Source organism: Schistocerca serialis, chromosome 9, assembly GCF_023864345.2.
Source record: "Schistocerca serialis cubense isolate TAMUIC-IGC-003099 chromosome 9, iqSchSeri2.2, whole genome shotgun sequence".
Classification (NCBI taxonomy): domain Eukaryota; kingdom Metazoa; phylum Arthropoda; class Insecta; order Orthoptera; family Acrididae; genus Schistocerca; species Schistocerca serialis.
The window spans coordinates 325329676-325355558 of NC_064646.1; the positions used below are offsets into that span (position 1 = coordinate 325329676).

Consider the following 25883-nt stretch of genomic DNA (forward strand, 5'->3'; position numbering starts at 1 on the left):
GTGAGTACCGGGCGTGAGTCGTGCTTCGGTAGCTCAGATGGTAGAGCACTTGCCCGCGAAAGGCAAAGGTCCCGAGTTCGAGTCTCGGTCGGGCACACAGTTTTAATCTGCCACGAAGTTTCATATCAGCGCACACTCCGCTGCAGAGTGAAAATCTCATTCTGGAAACATCCCCCAGGCTGTGGCTAAGCCATGTCTCCGCAATATCCGTTCTTTCAGGAGTGCAAGTTCTGCAAGGTTCGCAGGAGAGCTTCTGTAAAGTTTGGAAGGTAGGAGATGAGGTACTGGCAGAAGTAAAGCTGTGAGTACCGGGCGTGAGTCGTGCTTCGGTAGCTCAGATGGTAGAGCACTTGCCCGCGAAAGGCAAAGGTCCCAAGTTCGAGTCTCGGTCGGGCACACAGTTTTAATCTGCCAGGAAGTTTCATATCAGCGCACACTCCGCTGCAGAGTGAAAATCTCATTCTGGAAACATCCCCCAGGCTGTGGCTAAGCCATGTCTCCGCAATATCCTTTCTTTCAGGAGTGCTAGTTCTGCAAGGTTCGCAGGAGAGCTTCTGTAAACTTTGGAAGGTAGGAGATGAGGTACTGCCAGAAGTAAAGCTGTGAGTACCGGGCGTGAGTCGTGCTTCGGTAGCTCAGATGGTAGAGCACTTGCCCGCGAAAGGCAAAGGTCCCGAGTTCGAGTCTCGGTCGGGCACACAGTTTTAATCTGCCACGAAGTTTCATATCAGCGCACACTCCGCTGCAGAGTGAAAATCTCATTCTGGAAACATCCCCCAGGCTGTGGCTAAGCCATGTCTCCGCAATATCCGTTCTTTCAGGAGTGCTAGTTCTGCAAGGTTCGCAGGAGAGCTTCTGTAAAGTTTGGAAGGTAGAAGATGAGGTACTGGCAGAAGTAAAGCTGTGAGTACCGGGCGTGAGTCGTGCTTCGGTAGCTCAGATGGTAGAGCACTTTCCCGCGAAAGGCAAAGGTCCCGAGTTCGAGTCTCGGTCGGGCACACAGTTTTAATCTGCCACGAAGTTTCATATCAGCGCACACTCCGCTGCAGAGTGAAAATCTCATTCTGGAAACATCCCCCAGGCTGTGGCTAAGCCATGTCTCCGCAATATCCTTTCTTTCAGGAGTGCTAGTTCTGTAAGGTTCGCAGGAGAGCTTCTGTAAAGTTTGGAAGGTAGGAGATGAGGTACTGGCAGAAGTAAAGCTGTGAGTACCGGGCGTGAGTCGTGCTTCGGTAGCTCAGATGGTAGAGCACTTGACCGCGAAAGGCAAAGGTCCCGAGTTCGAGTCTCTGTCGGGCACACAGTTTTAATCTGCCACGAAGTTTCGTATCAGCGCACACTCCGCTGCAGAGTGAAAATCTCCTTCTGGAAACATCCCCCAGGCTGTGGCTAAGCCATGTCTCCGCAATATCCTTTCTTTCAGGAGTGCTAGTTCTGCAAGGTTCGCAGGAGAGCTTCTGTAAAGTTTGGAAGGTAGGAGATGAGGTACTGGCAGAAGTGAAGCTGTGAGTACCGGGCGTGAGTCGTGCTTCGGTAGCTCAGATGGTAGAGCACTTGCCCGCGAAAGGCAAAGGTCCCGAGTTCGAGTCTCGGTCGGGCACACAGTTTTAATCTGCCACGAAGTTTCATATCAGCGCACACTCCGCTACAGAGTGAAAATCTCATTCTGGAAACATCCCCCAGGCTGTGGCTAAGCCATGTCTCCGCAATATCCTTTCTTTCAGGAGTGCTAGTTCTGCAAGGTTCGCAGGAGAGCTTCTGTAAAGTTTGGAAGGTAGGAGATGAGGTACTGGCAGAAGTAAAGCTGTGAGTACCGGGCGTGAGTCATGCTTCGGTAGCTCAGATGGTAGAGCACTTGCCCGAGAAAGGCAAAGGTCCCGAGTTCGAGTCTCGGTCGGGCACACAGTTTTAATCTGCCACGAAGTTTCATATCAGCGCACACTCCGCTTCAGAGTGAAAATCTCATTCTGGAAACATCCCCCAGGCTGTGGCTAAGCCATGTCTCCGCAATATCCTTTCTTTCAGGAGTGCTAGTTCTGCAAGGTTCGCAGGAGAGCTTCTGTAAAGTTTGGAAGGTAGGAGATGAGGTACTGGCAGAAGTAAAGCTGTGAGTACCGGGCGTGAGTCGTGCTTCGGTAGCTCAGATGGTAGAGCACTTGCCCGCGAAAGGCAAAGGTCCCGAGTTCGAGTCTCGGTCGGGCACACAGTTTTAATCTGCCAGGAAGTTTCATATCAGCGCACACTCCGCTGCAGAGTGAAAATCTCATTCTGGAATGTAAGATTGTGTTTGTGACTTTATAAAAAAACTGTAACTTTTTGTTTAATAACTGAGAGAAAAAAATATTGTATTGTAATGAAACCAGTGGCCTCCAAACTTAGGGTTCAATGAAAGATTCACGTGAAGGACATTCCAGTAATACAAATCGTTAATTACAAGGTCAGTCCAGGGTATCACCTTAGTAAGAAAGTAAATCAAATAATTTTAACTTAAATATATATTCAATATAACTACAAGAATGTGTATGAGTACAATGATACTGTTAAAGATGTGTGCATTGTTGTTGGAGACAAATTAATCTCTTTAGGTGTAAAAAATCTTTATACAATTCTACTAATAAGTGAATCTATTTAATTAATTTGGAAGAACTTAATATCATGTAGTAGTATGCCCATTTGTATGATTATTTAACTGATAAGTGGTTTTGATATTGTACTTTTTTATAACTACTTCAAAATTAACAAATTGTTTTGGCCATGAGTTGTTGTCTTTAGCTGATGTTTTTATAGATTTTGTAGGAAATAAAATAATGAACAATTATTTAGACATGATAAGAAAATATTACATTATGAAATATATGTAAATGAAATGATAAATGTGATTAATGGCAATGATGATGTCATGCAAAAGTTATAGAGATTCCTCAATAATATACATGCAAACCTAAAATTTACAACTGAAGTTGACAAAGACATAATCAATATAATTGTTCCTGTTTCCATGTGATGATAGAAACTGTACTTAAGATTTCAATGACAGAATTAAACACACTAAGATATGTGGCAGTTAACGATGGATTCGACACCATGACACCAAACTAGTGACAGAATATTCAAAACAAAAGTGAAAATGAAAAAAAATGATTACTGTCACAGAAGTTAAAGAGAGAGAAAAAATATATATGTCATATAACTTATGCAGGCACAATTTCAATGACAGAATTAAACACACTAAGATATGTGGCAGTTAACGATGGATTCGACACCATGACACCAAACTAGTGACAGAATATTCAAAACAAAAGTGAAAATGAAAAAAAATGATTACTGTCACAGAGGTTAAAGAGAGAGAAAAAATATATATGTCATATAACTTATGCAGGCACAATTTCTGTAAAAATTACTCAAATATTTAAAAACAGTAGTGATCCAGTAGCCTTCCAGACTGAGAGTGGTGTTAGAACTAGAATTAAAACAACTTAGAAAAGAGATCAACATTTGAACTGGCAGGACCTTATAAAAGTAATTGTGAATCGTGCAAGAAGTTCTACAAAGGTCAAACTGGCAGGAGACTTAACACTAGATTTGAAGAAGAATTTCCCCAGTTTAATTCATAAACTTTAAGTGTATATTTGAAATTTTGCAGACCCAAAATAGGCCAAATGGAGACTAACATGAAATTACTATGTAACCTAAGTAAAAGCATCTACACAAGTTTCTTAGAAGAAACCGAGAATTTCTTCAATATCACATTACACACAAAGTACATTTTAAATGAACAAACTGATTTAGAAAATTAAAATTCCTTGAAAATTTCACTCAAATATTGCAGCATGAATAGAGCAATGTCTAAAGTAATGCAGTTCTACTGCCAGATCCCTATATATAGCGCCTGTTTCTTAGATCTTAATGCTTATGTATCTATTGTCACAGTTAGGGTAATATGAGATAGTCAAATATGACGATAATACCTTGACATAGTTTTACGTCAGCTACATACCATCTCACATTGAGATTAACAATGGTTATAGTTTATTAGATTGTGTTTGAAGATGGAGTCTATGATTGTATATTTAGGTCACATCATGTTTTTAATAATATAATACCAACAGAAGTTAAAGAATAAATGTTGTGTGGTTGTAACATAGCTCTTCTTCCTAAACTACAAACATCTAACAAAACAATGCTTTTGGTTTCATTATTAATTAATATGTCTTGATCCCATACCTGTATTTAATTTTTACCTTCCTTTTGTTCCTTGACATTTATTCATCGTAGTACATCTCCTCATCAGGACATATAATTTTGCTACAATCAATTTTTGCGTCAATTGGCATATATAATTCTGTTTGCATAATCTTCACTTTTATTACTGTTTTGTATTCTTAAATATTTGCCGTTTATATTCTGTTATACTGTTACTGACAAGTGCTGATGTGACCACATAGATAACGATTTTTGTATAAATATGAATAGAAACTGACCTTATTACAAGTAGCATGTAAAATTTGCATTATCTGTATCCTGAGACATAGGTATATGCATAGATATTCTATTATTTTGACTTGACATAAAGTTCAGTTTTGGTTATTCCAGTTTATGATTGTTTTTTCATAACAACTATATAATCAGCATACCTAAGGTTTATATCATCCATAACCCGAAACTTGTTGCATTAATGTTTTATTATTGATGTAATTTGACGTATATTTTATACTATTCCTTGACATGTGTTTATTTGTGTGATAAGCTGAAACATAAATAGCACATATTTAATTTTTGCAATCAATCATATGCAATGTTTATGTCATATGTTGCCTGAGGCCCAGGTTTAGTTACATTCATGTTCTATTATTGACCTGGAATGATTGTCTACATTTTAAACAGGTCCCTGATATATTTTAGTGCTTTTGCAGATGAGAAGGAAATTTTTTGTCTCATATCCACAGTGTTTGACCTCACTGTCTCTGCATTCGATGTTTACACTGAGTGTAGTTTCTAATGTGGATTTCGCAGTTTATCTCCCATTATTCTTGATCATTGAATAGGTCTACATCAATGCTTAACATCACTGACAATGAATATTGATTATTTGCCACATGCAACCTGAAGCTTAGGTTTTAATATACTTATTCTTATAATTCTGACCTCACATAAATGTCAATATTATCAACAACTTTTCACTGAATGCCTTTGTTGCATACCATTTCAATAATAATTTCATTCATTAACTGTCTAACGATAAAATTCCTCTGTCACTGTGCATTATGAATAGTGTTGTTTGTGATAAGATTTACAAGTGACATTGTATCTTAATTATGAAATTATACATAGCAACAGTTACATTATAAGTTCATTGAATGTAATTACTATCTAAAAACGTCTTTTATATAACGTTGTTATTACTATGTCATACCAGGCATCACTCTTAAGAAGTACAATTTAATAGGTTGCCATGTTCATACGATGTAGCGTCATGTAGGGTAGTTCTGCTGATGCTATTCTCAATGTTGTTAGTTTGTATTAATGACCATAAAATGTTGCCAACATTGAACTACTCTTATATTCATTGTACTTTCTGACATCTTCCATTGACTAAGATTTAGATTTTCGTTTAGCTTAACCTTTGTAGTACCATACTCTTTGGTGATCTTTGGTCACATGTAGTCTTGATGACATTTACCTGTTATGTACTGGATTCTACCTAGTTCTGTGATTTATGGCATTAACCAAATTATGGATATTTTACATACCACTGTGGAACATCCTTATATTTGAGAAGCTGATAAATTATTCATGAGAAGTTTGTATTTTTGAGTCACCTTATACACTTTTTTGTAAGAACTAATTATGATTTTCGTGTGCATAATTCTTACATTTTACTTTCTTTTAGTTTGTGTACATTGCATTTTTTTATGTTTTTGTCATTCAGTCTTGCAGTGAAGATTGCTATACAAACTGATACCAGAAAAAAATAAAGTTGAATATGTACACGATGATGGCTATAAAAAGGCTTTTCTTCAAATATTAGCACTTGTAGTAAGTTACTTATGCAAAGTAATGACTCGTTCGAAATGAACGAGCTCTTCTCACCGACACATTCTGCTGTTACTATTTCTCTACTAATACAATACTCTATTTTTCCTTGTATATTGGTGGGTCCGCCTCTGGAGACGATCTAGTGGTCAGTTCCACATTAAATATGTGTGTGTGCGGATACTTTTGATGAGATAGTGTAGTTTCCTCCGCTTGTGGCTGTGCAGCTGAACATACGATGTCTATGGGCACTGCCATCGATGCGTCTTTGTCCATCAACAGCAAAGGTGTAAGACAGATCACGTTATCTGAGATCCTTCCATACTGAAGAACATTGCATACCAAAATAAGAAGCCCTTGTAAGTAAAACAGTATATCAAGTACATGGTTTGGAGGTGGATCTGGTGTGTAACGTCATGACAGCTACAGCCCTGTCAATCCCAAAGCTTCTTGAAGAACGCATCAGTCATGGCACTCATTTTGGAGAAAGTGGATTACAATTGTGTGTACAGTGCCTGGGACACGAGGTCAGCAAATTTTCGTACTGGGTGTCACTGATTCAGTGGCAGAATGATGGAGACGATGCAAAAATAACTGATGAGGCGAAGCATTATGACCACTGCTGATCGGTAGTCAGCGGCGCGTGGTGTCCATGTGTGCACATGAGGCGACAAAAAAATTATGTAAGCGGAGCAAAGGAGCAAAGGCGAATCGTTCTAGCTACGATACGGGCCGCAAATGACGAAATCCACTGACTTCAGTGACTTTGACAAAGGACAAGTTGTTGTGGCATGGCGGCTGGGGAAGAGCATCTCAGCGAATCTGCTCGGCTGTTCGCGTGCTGCTGTCGTGACCATCTACGGAGAGTGGTTAAACCACGGTGGAACCACAAGTGGGTGACAAGATCATGGACGTCCACGTCACATCACATTATGTGGTGGTAGGAGGCTTGCGTGCTCTGTCAACCAGAATATGCGGCGATCTGTGTCATACCTAACGACAGAGCACCATATTCGTGCAGGCACAGGTGTTTCTAAGCACACATGTCAGCGCACAGTGTTGCGCATGGGACTCCACAATATTCAAGTCCCATGGATTCTCACGATAACCAGGTGTTCGTTAGGATTCTATTGGGTACGAGATAATCGACATAGAACTGTGCATCATCGGAGACGTGTTGCCTGGACGAATGAATCACTTTTTTTGCTACATCAGGTCGATGGTCGTGTCGAGATACGCCATCCTGTAGACGAACGGCTGCTTGACAACGCACCATCTGAAAGTAGCACGCGTACAGAACAGTTGCGTGATCCAGTCTTGAGTGTTTGGGGGGGAGGGTCGGATTAAAGGAAGACAATGGAAGCATTTTAAGGCATACTGCTAGATTTGTTGCCAGTAGGTTCGATCAGTACGAAAGTATTACCAGTATCCTTTGGGAACTCAAATGAGAATTTCTGGAGAGAACGTGACGTTCTTTTCGAGGAAGACTGCTGAGAAAATTTAGAGAACCTGAATTAGGGGATGAATGCAAAACGATTCTACTGCCACCGACGTAAAGAACCTCAAAGACAAGAAAAGAGGAATTAGAGCTAGTGTAGAGGCATACAGACGGTCGTTCTTCCCCTGCTCTGTTTGCGACGGGAGCAGGGAGGGGAATGACTATTAGTGGTAGAAGGTACCTTTCACCAGGCATTAGGCGGAGGCATGCGGGTATGTATGTAGGCCACGCCCGGGTTCCCGGGTTCGATTCCCGGCGGGGTCAGGGATTTTCTCTGCCTCGTGATGACTGGGTGTTGTGTGATGTCCTTAGGTTAGTTAGGTTTAAGTAGTTCTAAGTTCTAGGGGACTGATAACCATAGCTGTTAAGTCCCATAGTGCTCAGAGCCATTTGAACCATATGTATGTAGGTGAAGATTCGGCCGTGGCTCCCACGGGACATGTCGTGCAAATCTAGGCCACAATGACTACGTGAGAGGGTGTCGAATTGTGTGATACGCTATTATTAACATGATCATAATGTTTACGACCCTCAGTGTAAGTGTCCGCCTTTTTAGCTGAATAGTTAGCTTGTCTGATAGCCTTGGAGCGGACCTGCATTCGATTCCCAGATGGGTCTGATTTTCGCCTCTGAGGACCTGTTGTCCTTATCATCATTTCATCATCACCGACACGCGAGTTGTCCAACGTGACGTCAGCTGAAAAGACTTGCAGCTCGGCGACCCAACTTCCCGATATCATGACTCCTGGCCATCAGTGCCATACACACATCATCAGCGTAAGTGCTGTTACTGAAGATTAGAGAATAGTACGTAAGAGGTGATACGAATTTAGTAAGAATCTAAACCGTAATTCTGGAGGACGGATGTAGTTTCAGTGAGAAGTAGATATAGTACACAATGGTAATTTACGCTGTCCAGTCACATTAATGTGTCCGACTGTCAAAAATCTGAATGACTACCTTTTCCTATGCAGACCGCTGTCAGATGTGCAGGAAGAGAGTGACTGAGGTTCTAGAAAATACCGGCAGGGATGTAGAATTACTCCGATCTGGTGCTGTGGCCAGCAGTCACAGGTTTCTCAGTTGAGTATCCGTGGCGCGATCAACCCGACCCAGGTGGTCCCACACATTTTTTGCTAGGTTTAAATCTGTGGAGTTTGGTGGACAGTGGAGTACGGAAAACTCACCGTGGTGCTCTTCGAACCAAGCACGTACAGTGCGAGCTGTGTGACACATTGCATTGTCCTGCTGGTAGATGCCACCGTGCCAAAGAAAAAGAAACTGCATGTAGCCCTGAACATCGTCCCCAAGAGTAGATGCACACTTGGGTTGATCCATTGTGGCTTCCATAATTAGGAGATCACCGAGGGAGTGTCACAGAAATAGTCGCCAGACAGTAATTTTCCTTCCTCTTGCGTAGACCACTAGACGATTAACGCCAATGGATATCTATCATACAGAGCATAAAATTTGATTAATCTGAAAAGGTCACGTGCCCCACTCACTTGAACGTCCAATTTCGGTACTGGCATGCAAATTCCAGTCTACGTCGCCGTTGAACAGCAGTCAGCATGGATGCATCTACATTTACATCTACATATATACTCCGCTAACCACCAGGCGGTGTTTGGCGGAGGGCACAATTCGCGCCAAAGTCATATCCCCCCCCCCCCCCCCTCTGTTCCACACGAGGATCGCGCTTGGGGAAAACGACTGAACGCCTCAGTACGAGCCCTAATTTCCCTTATCTTTGAATGCTGATCATTGCGCGATCTGAAAGTTGGTGGTAATATATGCTCTACATCCTCGGTGAAGATCGGATTTCGGAATTTAGTGAGCACCTCCTTCCGTTTAGAGCGCCGTCTATTTGCAAGTATGTTCCACTTCAAACTTTCTATGACATTTTTAACGCTCTCGTGATGGCTAAATGTACCAGTCACGAATCTTGCCGTTCTTCTTTGGACATTCTCAATCTATTGAATCAGACCCAACTGGTAAGGGTCCCATACAGACGAACAATACTCTAAGACTGAATGAACTAACATATTGTAAGCTATTTCCTTTGTTGAAGGACTGCATTGCTTCAGAATTCTACCAATAAACCGCAATCTAGACTTTGCCTTACCCGTTACTTGTGTAATCTGATCATTCCATTTGAGATCATTTCGAATAGTCACACCCAGATAGTTGACGGATGTTACCGCTTCCAAGGACTAGGCATTTATTTTGTACTCGTACATTAATGGGGATTTTCTCCTTGCTATACGCAGTAGGTTACACTCACTAATATTGAGAGATAACTGCCAGTCATTAAACCACCCATTAATTTTCTGTAAATCTTCATTGATTTGATCACAACTTTCGTGTGATACTACTTTCCTATAGACTACAGCATCATCGACAATCAGTCTAATGCCGCTGTCAATACCATCAACCAGATCCTTTGTGTAAATCGAAAAAAGCAGCGGACCTATTACGCTGCCCTGGGGCACACCTGAAGTTACCCTTGTTTCTGTTGAAGTCACCCCGTTCAGGACGACATACTGCTCCCTGTCTGTTAGAAAACTTTCTATCCAATCGCATGTGTCATCGGATAGACCGTAAACGCACACTTTTTGGAGCAAGCGACATTGCGGAACTGAGTCGAACGCCTTCCGAAAGTCGAGAAATATAGCATCAACCTGGGAGCCGGTATCTAGCGCCTGTTGTAGATCATGCACAAAGAGAGCCAGCTGTGTCCAGCATGACCGCTGTTTCCTAAAACCGCACTGGTTTCTGCAGATGAGCTTCTCAGAGTTTGGAAAGGTCATTATGTCTGAAAACAAAATATGTTCCATGATTCTTCAACAAATAGATGTCAGTGAGATTGGCCCGTGCATGTAACAGGTGTCTGCTGCGGAGGCCCATACGCAGCAATGTTCACTGAACGATCTTTGAGGAGACATTGCTGGTGGCCCCTTGGTTCATCTGGAAGGTCAGTTGCTCAACAGCTGCATTTTTATTCGTCCGTACACATCACCGCAGCTGTCGTTCACCCCTGTTATATGTGGCCCAAGGTGCACCACATTTTCCTCGGCGCCGGTTTTCGATTGAGCTTTTTTGCCGTGGCACGCTACAGTTTACAAACTTAGCAGTTTCGGAAATGCTTCCACCCATGACCCGAAAGCCAATGATCTCGCCCTTTAGCACGTCTATTATATCGTTTCGTTTCAGCGTTACGACATCGACTGCACTATATTACGGCCCCCTGCACGCTATATATACCCTCCACTGCTAGTACTGCGACTTGCCGTCTGTGAGTGGTGATTGCACGTTTCAGTTAAACATAGGCGGAAGTCCCATTACTGTAACTCAAAACGGTTCAAATGGCTCTAAGCACTATGGGACTTAACATCTGAGGTAATCAGTCCCGTAGACTTAGAACTACTTAAACCTAACCAACCTAAAGACATCACACACATCCATGCCCGAGCCAGTATTCGAACATTGAACCGTAGCAGCAGCGCGGTTCCAGACTGAAGCCACAACGGCCGGCCCATTACTGTAACTGGACAATGTAAAGTAACATTCCCGTACAAAAGTTACAACTGTCTCCGTGGTATTGGCCTCATTTCTCTATGACTACAGTCCATGTGGGAGTGGCAGTTGGATCTTAATTCATTAGAAAAGTTCCCAATTGTTGTAAGTCGTTCTGACGCGGCGTCTTCACATCTAGTAGTCTGTTCCAGTGTGGTGATAGGCGAGTTGTTGGTTCTTCATCAGGTATTCTTGACTGAATTGATTGATACCGTAAGTGACTTGGTTACTCAGGCACAAGCAGACTGTTAAGTGACGTAGTCGACATTTTACAAGGGATGCAAGTTATTTTATCGACAACCTTGGGCAGTTCAGAAAAAAACCACGAAGTTATGTGGTCACAACTGTCAACGATCTACAATGAACACGCAAGACAATCCATAAACGTGACGAAAACAGTTTTCTTGCACAGTGAGTAGTAAATAGCTTTTCTACTTTGCATCTGGTCTGTGTTGTTCATAGACTCGTGCCTATGCACAACCTCACACCTGCCGACAAGGCGAGCTCCCCATGGCTTACTGTAAATATTGCTAGCGACAACCCAACAATGTACGAAGTGATTTGGACTGTTCATATATTTTATTATTTTGCAAATGGTATGGTCAGATGATTTTAATAAGTCTGTTATAATGAGTAGGTGGAGTACTGAATGTAGAGGATAGTGTACCTAGGAACACATGATGAGTTATGGTCGGTGTTTCAGTAGAGTGGCAAATTTTAGAATCACGTGTGTGAATCCACAATAGAAACAGCCGTAAACAGTTTCGAACGTTTTCTACAGTTTCTGTCGTTGTTAGACATGAGGTTATGTTTCGTGCAGCATTTGCAAATATTTCAAGTTCTACAAATTTAAGTGCTGTATAATATGACACAACGTGTTGTCGGTTAAGTCATACTTCGTCGGTCAAGTACCATATTACACGTTGGAACAGAAGAAAGTTCAAAAATGATTCAAATGGCTCTGAGCACTATGGGAATTAACATCTGAGGTCATCAGTCCCTTAGAACTTAAAACTACTTAAATCTAACTAACCTAAGGACATCACACGCGTCCATGACGGAGGCAGGATTCGAGCCTGCGACAGTAGCGGTCGCGCGGTTCCAGACTGAAGCGCCTAGAACCGCTCGGCCACACCGGCCGGCACAGAAGAAGGTGTTTTACCACAGAACAAATTGAACATGTAATATTTGTCAATAACTGAGTTTCGTTAATGTCTTAATAACTTAACCTGTCTTGAAAATAGAAATTTATATTGGTTTCCAGTAGCTTCAGTTTCCAAATGTATTTAACTTTCAACAGGTTTTTGATAGTACTTTGCTTAATTTGATTTCTGCCTACTCTTTATTGGTGTGTAGTAGAGCTATACTACAGCACGTAGCCGTCTAAATATCCTATTGGAAAGATTTTCTCGATTGCAACGCTTTTAAATTTCAGTCTAATGTTTGTTACTGGGCACATGACTATGCTATACCTTAACCCGTTTTCACATTTGCAAAACCTCAATTTTCCAGATTAAATTTTATAACTTCAGAAAAAGGCTGCAGCACATAAAAAGTCAATGCTAACATTTAAAAATGGAGTAAGAAAATATGCTGTACTGAGATTACGAAACTCGTGGTGTCTCCCAATCCCGTGTTGGACCCCCTTTTGCACAGCGTAGTGCAGCAGCTCATCGCGACATGGACTCAACAAGTCGTTGGCAGTTGTAAAAGTTCAGCTGGTGTAGTATTTTGTGCACGAATTAACATGTCGACTACGTCCCATAAATGTTCGACGGAATTCATGTTGGACAATCTGTATGGCCAGATCATTCGCTAGAATAGTCCAGAATGTTCTTCGACAACTATGGCCCGGTGACATGGTGCATTGTCATCCATAAAAATTCCATCGTTGTTTGGGGACATGAAGTACATCAATGGATGAAAATGGTCTCCAGGGTGCGAAACAAAACTATTTCCAGTCAATGATTGGTCCAGTTGGACGAGAGGACCCAATCCATTCCACGTAAACAGCACCCACACCATTATGGAGCCACCGCTAACTTGCACAGAGCCTTGTTGACAACTTTGGCCTATGGCTCCGTGAAGTCTGCGCCACACTCGGAACCTACCATCAGCTCTTATGAGCTGAAATTGTGTCTCATCGTACCAGGCCAAGGTCCAACCTATATGGTCATGAGCACAAGAGAGACGTTACAGGCGGTGTCGTGCTGTTATCAAAGACACTCGCTACGGTCGTCTGTTGCCATAGCCCATTAACTCCATATTTCGTCGCACTGTCCAAACGGATACGTTAGACATTCGTGCCACATCGATTTCTACATCTACATCCTGCATCTACATCCATACTCCGCAAGTCACCTGATGGTGTGTGGCGGAGGGTACTTTGAGTACCTCTGTCGGTTCTCCCTTCTGTTCCAGTTTCGTATTGTTCGTGGAAAGAAAGATGCCTCTGTGCGGGCTCTAATCTCTCTGATTTTATCCTCATGGTCTCTTCGCGAGATATACGTAGGAGGGAGCAATATACTGCTTGATTCTTCGATGAAGGTATGTCCTCGAAACTTCAACAAAAGCCCGTACCGAGCTACTGAGCGTCTCTCCTGCAGAGTCTTCCACTGGAGTTTATCCATCATCTCCGTAACGCTTTCGCGATTACTAAATGATCCTGTAAAGAAGCGCGCGGTTTTCCGTTCGATCTTCTCTATCTCTTCTATCAACCCTATCTGGTACGGATTCCACACCGGTGAGCAATATTCAAGCAATGGGCGAACAAGTGTACTGTAACCTACTTCCTTTGTTTTCGGATTGCATTTCCTTAGAATTCTTCCAATGAATCTCAGTCTGGCATCTGCTTTACCGACGATCAACTTAATATGGTCATTCCATTTTAAATAACTCCTAATGCCTACTGCCAGGTAATTTATGGAATTAACTGTTTCCAGTCGCTGACCTGCTATATTGTAGCTAAATGATAAAGTATCTTTCTTTCTATGTATTCGCAACACATTACACTTGTCTACATTGAGATTCAATTGCCAATCCCTGCACCATGCGTCAATTAGTTGCAGATCCTCCTGCATTTCAGTACAATTTTCCATTGTTACAACCTCTCGATGTACCACAGCATTATCCGCAAAAAGCCTCAGTGAACTTCCGATGTTATCCACAAGGTGATTTATGTTTATTGTGAATAGCAACGGTCCTACGACTCTCCCCTGCGGCACACCTGAAATTACTCTTACTTCGGAAGACTTCTCTCCATTGAGAATGACATGCTGCGTTCTGTTATCTAGGAACTCTTCAATCCAATCACACAATTGGTCTGATAGTCCATATGCTCTTACTTTGTTCATTAAATGACTGCGGGGAACCGTATCAAACGCCTTGCGGAAGTCAAGAAACACGGCATCTACCCGTGTCTATGGCCCTCTGAGTCTCGTGGACGAATAGCGCGAGCTGGGTTTCACACGATCGTCTTTTTCGTAACCCATGCTGATTCCTACAAAGTAGATTTCTAGTCTCCAGAAAAGTCATTGTACTCGAACATAATACGTGTTCCAAAATTCTACAACTGATCAACGTTAGAGATATAGGTCTATAGTTCTGCACATCTGTTCGACGTCCCTTCTTGAAAGCGGGGATGACCTGTGCTCTTTTCCAATCCTTTGGAACGCTACGCTCTTCTAGAGACCTACGGTACACCGCTGCAAGAAGGGGCAAGTTCCTTCACGTACCCTGTGTAAAATCGAACTGGTATCCCATCAGGTCCAGCGGCCTTTCCTCTTTTGAGTGATTTTAATTGTTTTCTATCCCACTGTCGTCTATTTCGATATCTACCATTTTCTCATCTGTGCGACAATCTAGAGAAGGAACTACAGTGCAGTCTTCCTCTGTGAAACAGCTTTGGAAAAAGACATTTAGTATTTCGGCCTTTAGTCTGTCATCCTCTGTTTCAGCACCATTTTGGTCACAAAGTGTCTGGACATTTTGTTTTGATCCACCTACCGCTTTGACATAAGACCAAAATTTCTTAGGATTTTCTGCCAAGTCAGTACATAGAACTTTACTTTCGAATTCATTGAACGCCTCTCGCATAGCCCTCCTCACACTACATTTCGCTTCGCGTAATTTTTGCTTGTCTGCAAACCTTTGGCTATGTTTATGGTTCAAATGGCTCTGAGCACTATGGGACTTAACTTCTGTGGTCATCAGTCCCCTAGAACTTAGAACTACTTAAACCTAAGTAACCTAAGGACATCACACATATCCACGCCCGAGGCAGGATTCGAACCTGCGGGCGTAGCAGTCGCGCGGTTCCGGACCGAGCGCCTTAAACGCGAGACCACCGCGGCCGGCGCTATGTTTATGTTTGCTGTGAAGTTCCCTCTGCTTCCACAGCAGTTTTCTAACTCGGTTGTTGTACCACGGTGGCTCTTTTACATGTCTTACGATCTTGCTTGGCATCCGATCTTCTACGGTTATTTCCCCCTGTGTTGCTTGTCTGTTAGCACTGACACTCTACGCAAATACGATATTGCAGTGCCTGTGTTATTGCGAATTAGATCCAAAGACACTGAAGCGACTACAGCTGTTATGCAGAGTTCCTTCGGACATGGATGTATGTTCGAAGGAACTTCGCATTGTAATTCGGAATAACAGAGGCATTGCTGTATAGTATATTTCCGTCGACACCGAGCAAGCGACGTTAAGTGAAATGTCTCCCCTTTATGGGGACATAAGTAATGGATGCACGAGTACACGTTATAGACCCATGGCTGACGACATATGCAAGTTTTGATCTGTCCGTGAGTCGTGCTAGGATAACCAAATGGTAGGACAGGAATTTTCATTGTCCTCATTCCATTACATAGCTGTTGGTTGCCCATATTGGGAACTGTGAATACATTTCATGTACACTACTCAGACGCCATTATTGTCGTTCGTTAATTGAAGGCCTACGTGGTGAGAGGTAATGCCTGAAATTTGGTATTCTTGGCACACTCTTGACACTCTGGATCTCGGAGCACTGAATTACCTAATGATTTCAGAAATGGAAAGCTCCCTGCGTCTACTTCCAACTACCATTCCGCATTCAAAACTTGTTAATTCCCTTCGTGTGGCCATGAGCATGTCATAAATCGTTTTACCTGAGTAGAAACGACAGCTCCGCCAATAGCATAAGATGAAAAGATCTTTCTACTGGCTCAGATGAGAAGACAGATGATAGCAGATGAAACCCATGCAGCGGTCACAGGCAGTGTACCACCACGAACAGTCAGGAAACGGTTACTGCAAGCTCGATTAAGGTCTGGAGTTGCCACTCGTCGTTTGCCGCTGTAACCATATGACAGACGTTAGAGACTTGTGTGTTGTTGAACTAGAGTGAACTGGGACAGTGAGTGCCATTCTTTATTGCTCAGCGAGGAGTTTCGTTTCTGTACATGGCGGTCACATGGACACCAACATGTCCGTAGACTATCTAATCAAAGGTCATGGGAAGCAGCCATTCTGTGGAGCTGTACCTTTCCATTTCCTGTAGTCATGATGTCTGGAGCTGTTACATATGAGGAGTTGTTAGTGATGACAACAGGACTGATTTGGTAACTGTTGAAGAGAGGCGGAAAACGCCCCAGTACGACGCGACATTAGTAAACCCTGCTGCCATATCCTTTATGACCAGGATGCTAAATGGCATTTTCCAGCGGAGTAATCCAAGACTCCTCACAGTGGTTCACACCGCAACGTTTTGATGAATTTAAGAACCCTCAACTGGCATGCCCAGTTCTCCGGTTTGTTACCCACAGAGAACGTCCAGGAAGCGATGGCAAAACCAGCCTCCAACCAGCAATATGAGACAGCATCAGTTTCAAGTATGGCAGGAAATTCCTCAAAACGGCACTCAGAGGCTCATATCTTCTGTAGTGTTGACAGATTGCCAACACTACGCACATTATTTAAGGGAGGCGGCCATTAAGCAAGCAGGCGGACTTGATGGTCTGAAACAGGATACTTCATAAATGCTATAAAGAAACGTACGTAGCTGCTGGAATACTTAACTTTAATCCACCATTTGTATACAGCGTTCTTGATGAGACATTTCATACGATAACTATCAAACTATCAATTGCTATGTAAGGCTAATGGCGCCTTGCTAGGTCGTAGCCATGGACTTAGCTGAAGGCTATTCTAACTATCTGCTCGGCTAATGAGCGATGCTTCGTCAGTGTAGTCGCTAGCAATGTCGTCCGTACAACTGTGGCGAGTGCTAGTCCGTATCTCGACCTGCCTTGTGGTGGCGCTCGGTCTGCGATCACACAGTGGCGACACGCGGGTCCGACATGTACTAATGGACCGCGGCCGATTTAAAGCTACCACCCAGCAAGTGTGGTGTCTGGCGGTGACACCACATCTTCCATCCCGCAATGGACACAAGAGAGTATTTGTACCTATGAATGTCACACATTATACTGATGTCGAGGATGGACTTCGGTTCCAAATGGGCTGAAAGTTAAAACATTTAATATACTTTGTATGATGATTATCTTCACAAATAGTAATATACGTCAGAATAATTCGTCATACTGTAAAATTTTTTATTGCCGTCAGTGACTGCTTAACTGTAAGTACAGTCCTTTGTACTGTGTAGGTAATAGACCAGAGAAAAACCAGAAAATAGATAAAGTTGTGTTGGAAACACAATGAAACATTTGCTTCTGTGTCGAAACTTATCATTCATTTTGCTCTTAGGATAAGAGTTAAATTGGCAAAACATTCAGTATGCAAACAAAATCAGCATTACCTTTTTTGAATGCTAAAATTTATTTATTCTTTTGTAGCACATGTTCATTTATAGGTCCCTTTCGATACAGGAACAGGAGTAATGTTAAATGTTTGAGCTGTAGAAGAGACATAAAAGTTTAAAAGAAAGTAAAGCTGTCTGATTTCTTGGATGCGGCAGCAGTCTGCTCAGCCGGTATGGAAGCTCGCGGATATCCCCCAGCGGTCTTGTAGCGCCTGGTCCCCAGCAGCTCCGTCGCCCGCCACTGGCTGCACCGGCTCCTGGTTGTTGGCCACACCCCCGCTAGGGACCGCTGGTGGTGGCGCGTCAGCAGACTCCTGCGCCACCGCGGCCACAACCTGCAGACAAGGGGGACAAGTCGCTATTGAAACCAACGCTAGCGTCTTCTCATTTTCCAACCACGATGTCTTGATAAAAACCATGACCTTATCAAATGATCTGTCGACCTAGAAGAAGCGTCGCACAATGTAAAAAAGTGCAAGATATTCGAAATACTGCGAAAAGTAAGACTAAAGTGCTCGGTTTAGGGATGTTGTAAGACAGGGATGTAGTCTTTGTCCACAACTGTTCAATCCATGCATCATAGAAGCAATGACGGAAATAAAAGAAGGATTAAAGAGTGGGACTAAAATGCAGGAAGAAAGGATATCAATGAAAGGATCCGCTGATGAATTCGTATACTCAGTAAAACTGAGCAAGAATTACAGTGCCTGTTGAATGGAATCAACTGACTTCTGAGCACCGATTAGGGATTGAGACTAAACTGATGAAAACGAAAGTAATATAATTAGCGATAAATTTAACGTCGAAATTTAGGACCTCAGATTAGACGAAGTTAAGTAATACTGAAGGACAGGGAGCATCGAGCATTGGAGATGGCTGTAAAATAATAGTGTGAAATCTGCGGAGGGAATGACCCATGAGTTCCAAAGTGCTACCAACGCTCCAGCTATGACAATGAATGTGCGTACAGAGTTAAAAAGAACGGAGTACAGTGGTAGAGAATATTCTCATAAGCCACATATTTCTGTAGTCAGTGCAAAGCGGCGCTTGAAGAGGCGTAAGGGGACAGTTTATGACGGAAATACAGTCATTTGGAGTGATGCATCACGCTATGCCCTATTGCAATCCGATGGGGAAGTCTGGGTTTGGCTAATGCCTGGAAAACATTACCTGCCCCCATGTGTAGTGCCAACAGTGGAGTACGACGGAGGTGGTGTTACGTTATAGGTGTGTTTTTCGTGCTCAGGATGAAAGTAAAATCCACGGTGCGGAAAAATTTGAACTGATTTCATAGTTTTGTATACTGCGTACAGGACAAAAACAGTTCGGAGACAGTGACTGTGTCAGCTTGAACATGCACGCTGTCATACATCAACAACTATGAGACAATGTTTTGTGGACAGACGTGAAAATTACCGAGCTACCAGTTTAATAAGCCACAGCTGCAAAACACTAACACGAATTCTTTACAGAGGAATGGAAAAACTGGTAGAAGCCGACCTCGGAGAAGACCAGATTGGATTCCGTAGAAATGTTGGAACACGTGAGGAAATACTGACCCTACGACTTATCTTAGAAAATAGATTAAGGAAAGGCAAACCTACGTTTCTAGCATTTGTAGACTTAGAGAAAGCTTTTGACAATGTTGACTGGAATACTCTCTTTCAAATTTTCAAGGTGGCAGGGGTCAAATACAGCGAGCGAAAGGCTATTTACAATTTGTACAGAAACCAGATGGCAGTTATAAGAGTCGAGGGACATGAAAGGGAAGTAGTTGTTGGGAAGGGAGTGAGACAGGGTTGTAGCCTCTCCCCGATGTTATTCAATCTGTATATTGAGCAAGCAGTAAAGGAAACAAAAGAAAAATACGGATTGGCTATTAAAATCGATGGAGAAGAAATAAAAACTTTAAGGTTCGCCGATGACATTGTAATTCTATCAAAGACAGCAAAGGACTTGGAAGAGCAGTTGAACGGAATGGACAGTGTCTTGAAAGGAGGATATAAGATTAACATCAACAAAAGCAAAACGAGGATAATGGAATGTAGTCGAATTAAGTCAGGTGATGCTGAGGGAATTAGATTGGGAAATGAGACAAAGTAGTAAAGGAGTTTTGCTATTTGGGGAGCAAAATAACTGATGATGGTCGAAGTAGAGAGGATATAAAATGTAGACTGGCAATGGCAAGGAAAGCGTTTCTGAAGAAGAAACGAGTATAGATTTAAGTGTCAGGAAGTCCTTTCTGAAAGTATTTGTATGGAATTTAGCCATGTATGGAAGTGAAATGTGGACGATAAATAGTTTAGACAAGAAGAGAATAGAAGCTTTCGAAATGTGGTGCTACAGACGAATGCTGAAGATGGGTAGATCACATAACTACTGAGGAGGTATTGAATAGAATTGGGGAGAAGAGAAATTTGTGCCACGACTAGAAGAAGGGATCGGTTGGTAGGACATGTTCTGAGGCATCAAGGGATCACCACTTTAGTATTGGAGGGCAGCGTGGAGGGTGAAAATCGTAGAGGGAGACCAAGAGATGAATACACTAAACAGATTCAGAAGGATGTAGGTTGCAGTAGGTACTGGGAGATGAAGAATCTTGCGCAGGATAGATTAGCATGGAGAGTTGCATCAAACCAGTCTCTAGACTGAAGGCCACAACAACAAAAACATTTCTGAAACGTTCTGACCCACCCAGAGTATCGCCCTCCCCCCGCTGGAACACCTGTTGGGTGAGTTAGAGCTATGATTTTTCTCCAGAACCACTATCTTCTCTGGTTCCAGGAATTGGATGGCATTCCGCCACAGGCAATCAGACACCTCATTAAAAGTGTCCACATCCGAAATCAAGCCAACGTAAGGATGAAGGCTGGACATGCCCCTTGTCATCCTACTCTGAAACGAAAGTCAGGTTGTCATACACGAGGTGAACACGAACGCCAAAATTTCGTACATTGTTCATGGCAAGGTTTTGGTATAAATGACCCGTGGTTTCCGGTGGCATTTACAGAGTCGTAATATAACTATGATCTATTCGGTATGTTACTCCAGTTTCCGTGAAAATTCTATCACAGCGGTGGCAAAGCCGGTAATATTCCATCACAGACACACAAAACACAGAGGGAAGTAAGAACACCCCCACATAAAAGTAATGTGATGTGGATACTGTCGCTACGGGGACCACAAGGGAAGTGCGTGACTTCGATCGTTCAGAACGGCACGAAAATATGCGCAAGGTATGAACCGCTCATCCCAACATCAGCGGGATGAGCCATTCACATGCAAAAACACAGCTGTTGCCTGCTAGTGTCATTCGAAGATGAATTATTGTACCCGCTCGAACAACCACTTACTCTGTTTGTGTGCAGTAGCAGCCGGTCGTCCGGAGTCTTCCTCTGTGGGTTATAGTGTAAAGAGTCTGCATAGATATATGAGGCGACCTAATCCCACGAATTTTCTCAAAATGTTAGAGGAAATGTTACCAGCTGATGGATATGAGGCTATGCAGTTCGTGAATACGTTATATAGCTTAATAATTCACGAACGTTCTCCATCCAGATAGTCCGTGTACAATATACTACAAAATATTGATGAAAACATACTGGTGAGCTTTTTCCGAAGACTATTACAATCATGCCTTCAACTTCTATAGCAAATTTATGAGACACTGTAAGTGCATTCAAAGTGATTATTTTAAGTAGACAGGAATGTAGCAACAAGTCGCGACACTGGTATATCTGTGTTTTTCGTCCTATTATGTCAATATTTTCTTTCTCCTGCTACCAAAGCTCTTCTTTCACACCCTGAATAGCTGATCACTGCAGTGTCCCTCATAGTAAGACGCGCAGATTTGCATGCGAATGGCTCGTGCCACTGACTCTTGATGAGCGATTTATATTGTAGGCACGCTGTCGTGCGCTTCTGAGCGATCGATGTCGCACACTTTCCGTGTCAATACACCGTCGCTGTGCCACTCTTGCGTTGCATTCAGTGAGCCGATCCATACCACGGTATACAACGGTCTACTCAATATTAAGAAGCCTATCCGATCTGCTGTGTATCATTGTTAACGTGCAAGTAAGAGTGCGGAAAAGAAAAGCCGAAATAGAACTGAGCAGTACTGAATGCAAACTTGAGGGTGAAGAGTGAACTGAACATCAACGTTGTCAACAGAAAACTTCGTGAGCGAGTGAAAGATGTTAGTTTCCAAACAAGAGACCACACAGCTCCTACCGTCGATATACGCACTGCTGTGCAGACTGAGTCGTGGCTGGCTCGTGTTGTGCTTTGCATTAAACCTTGGTTGCTATTCTGTGATTAGTCTTCCGCGGTTATCGCGATTATGCTGTTATCCTCTTTCTCCGCGAGTCGCAGCAGCAGCCTGTATCGATATCCGCGTCCTTTTACTATCTTTGGCCTCGCTCTTATAGTTTGTGGCTGCTTGCTACGAGCTCACTGATCCCGGACACGAAAGTTGAGTACTTAATCTACCAGCCAGACCCAACCACATTGTGTCGTTTAAATTTCGTTGTGGGCTGTTGGGACATTCCCGCGAGCAACTACGTGTGTTTTCCAGTTGGCGAAATTCTAGTCGCCCTCCTGTGGAGTACAACTTAACTTGATTATTTTTGGATTGAAGTGCACCAGCGGAACCTTCTGCCTTGCGGACGTTAACGTTCCAGTTGCCTGCCCGGGCTGTTGACGTAAATTCAGGCAATGTGTTTTCCTCGTCGTGTTGTGGCTGTCCAGCACGGCGTGTGGTTTGACAGCTGAATGTGTAATTCGTTGTGGACGCCGATACCTTCTGCGTTGTTCCACTGAATTCCCTGTTGTGTGCTGGTCGGGTGGAGCGGAAGTTATCCTATCGCTTGGTCCGTTTACTGTCTGTCGGTTGGGTTGCCGTCGGATTGAGAATTCTTGGCCCGACTGCCTGTCTCATCTAAGCGAGGGTTTGTGTTTGAATTCCAGGCCGACCCTTGGAAACTTCTGTGCGCCGTTTGATGTGCTGCCTTTTCTTATTTGTCCTTGTTGTTTGTTTGTGTGTGGCTTCCACTTAACTTAAATTAAAGTTGTTTTGCCCTTAAGGCGTGAGATTATTTGGGCCTTCAGCCTAAGTTAGAGAAATGTTTTAAGATGAGGCCTTCGGCCTTTTAAAATTCAAATTCTTGTTTTGGAGTCTTAAGTGGTTGGCCTTCAGCCGGTTTTAAATTAAAGTTGTCTTGCCCTTGAGGGGTGAGACTGAATGGATCATTTAGCTTGGAATTAAGTTCTAAAATTAATATTTGACCTGCTCTGTTTTAATGTTTTCTTTACTCTTGTAATGTTTCGTCAGATGAATAAAGTAGTATGTTCGGCACCAGGTAAAACAAGTCTACCAGGTAGTATTACAGCAGATGAGCTCAGCACTTGCGGACATGCATTTGATGTCGACGATAGCTGTTCATAACGTAACAGACTGGTGTAGAGGAAGTCGAGAAGAACAATTTGATACATGACATTTGCTGTCTGTCGACCCGCTAAAGAATGTCAAATTCCCCAACAAGCAATATATTCAATATCCACTCGCTCCCTTAAGCCACCATCAAGCTTTACTATAACGCTAATAAAAGAGAAATTCTTTCTTAAACGTTATGCAAACGTAAAGAATAGTAGTTTCGTAGTAAGGCCAGACGAAAAGAAAACGATTTAATTGTTAATTTTATGTTGTAAAAATTTCCAGTATTTTGAAGCAAAATTTACACAAACGTCTCTTTTACATTTTAAGAGCAAGAAAAAGTGGTTTTTAATATTCAGGGACGATTTTTGCCGAAAACTGCGCGAGGCGCGCTTAGGCAGCTTTTGTACTACTACTATTCGAGGCTGCTTCCCTGCTTGGTAAACCACAAGTGTTCCACATCGATATGTTAGTCTCGACTAGGACCCTGTTTCTACAGAGACAGCCGTGTGGAGCGAGAACCACCGACATTTGTGGAAATTCCTATGTGTCACCTTGGAACATCAGTGCTGAAACAAACAAAAAAAAGCAGTAGCTGCAGGATTTATTTTTCCCGTCGTGGGCGTTTACGCTGCTACTCAATGCGCGTCTGGACGTCATCGAACATTTTTTGATAGCGGAACCTTAGCTCGGTTACCTGTATTTCAACAGATACTAGCTTTGAGATATCCGGTCTGGTCTTGCAGACCTCACGTGATACTTCCTCAGCCAGGTGCTTTCTGGGATTAGTGATCATGATGTTGTCATTGCGACTATGGTTACGAAAGTTAAAAAGTCGGTCAAGAAGGCTAAGAGAGTATTCTTACTAGAAAGAGCAGATAAACAGTTGTTAGCATCCCACCTAGTAAATGAATCGACTTAATTTACTTCCGGTGCGATGGACGTGGAAGAATTATGGGCAAATTTTAAACACAGTGTAAATCACGCATTGGCGAAGTATGTGCCGAAAAAGTGGGTTACGGACGGAAAAGACCCACCGTGGTCTAACAGCGCAATTCGGAGAATGCTCAGGAAGCAAAGACTGTTGCACTCGCGGTACAAGAAAGATCGGGAGAATGAGGACAGGCAAAAGTTAGTAGAGATTCGTGCTGGTGTAAAAAGAGCGATGCGCGAAGCATACAACCACTACCACCGTCATACCTTAGCAAAAGATCTTGCTAAATACCCAAGGAAATTCTGGTCTTACATAAAATCGGTAAGCGGGTCGAAGGCTTCCAGCCAGTCACTCACTGGCCTGGCAACGGAAGACAGCAAAACGAAAGCTGAAATTTTAAATTTAGCATTTGAGAAATCTTTCACGCAGGAGGATCGTACAAACATACCGCCGTTTGAGTCTCGTACAGATTCCAGTGTGGAGTACATAGTGATAGACATCCCTGGGGTTGTGAAGCAGCTGAATGGGTTGAAAATAAATAAATCACCAGGTCCTGATGGGATTCCAATTCGGTTTTACAGAGAGTACTTTACTGCATTAGCTCCTTACTTATCTTGCATTTATCGCGAATCTCTTGCCCAACGTAAAGTCCCGAGCGCCTGGAAAAAAGCGCAGGTGACGCCTGTATATAATAAGGGTAGAAGGACGGATCCTCAAAATTACAGACCAATATCCTTAACATAAGTTTGTTGCAGGATTCTCGAACATATTCTCAGTTCGAACATAATGAATTTCCTTGAGACAGAGAAGTTGCTGTCAATGCATCAGCACGGCTTTAGGAAGCATCGCTCCTGCGAAACATATCTTGCGAACCATGGATGAAGGGTATCAGACGGATGCCATATTCCTTGACTTCCGGAAAGCGTTTGACTCGGTGCCCCACTGCAGACTCCTGACTAAGGAACAAGCATATGGGATTGGTTCCCAAGTATGTTAGTGGCTCGAAGACTTGTTAAGTAATAGAACCCAGTACGTTGTCCTCGATGGTGAGTGTTCATCGGAGGTGAGGGTATCATCTGGAGTGCCCCAGGGAAGTGTGGTAGGTCAGCTGTTGTTTTCTATCTACATAAATGATATTTTTGATAGGGTGGATAGCAATATGTGGCTGTTTGCTGATGATGCTGTGGTGTACAGAAAGGTGTTGTCGTTGAGTGACTGTAGGAGGATACAAGATGACTTGGACAGGATTTGTAATTGGTGTAAAGAATGGCAGATAACTCTAAATATAGATAAATGTAAATTAATGCAGATGAATAGGAAAAAGAATCCCGTAATGTTTGAATACTCCACTAGTAGTGTAGCGCTTAACACAGTAACGTCGATTAAATATTTGGGCGTAACATTGGAGAGCGATATGAAGTGGGACAAGCATGTAATGGCAGTTGTGGGGAAGGCGGTTCATTGGTAGAATTTTGAGAAGATGTGGTTCATCTGTAAAGGAGACCGCTTATAAAACACTAATACGACCTATTCTCGAGTACTGCTCGAGCGTTTGGGATCCCTATCAGGTCGGATTGAGAGAGGACATAGAAGCAATTCAGAGGCG

The 25883-nt window shown here is 42.8% G+C and overlaps 1 long non-coding RNA gene across 2 annotated transcripts in view; it reads right to left on the bottom strand.

Moving 5' to 3' along the window:
• Window positions 1-17902: 17902 nt before the first annotated feature.
• The window catches only part of LOC126418946 (uncharacterized), a 99461-nt gene continuing 91480 nt past the window's right edge, over window positions 17903-25883 (bottom strand). For both annotated transcript variants that reach the window (XR_007575916.1, XR_007575915.1), the window contains exon 3: window positions 17903-18244. This is a non-coding gene — a long non-coding RNA (uncharacterized LOC126418946). The remainder of the gene's footprint in view (window positions 18245-25883) is intronic.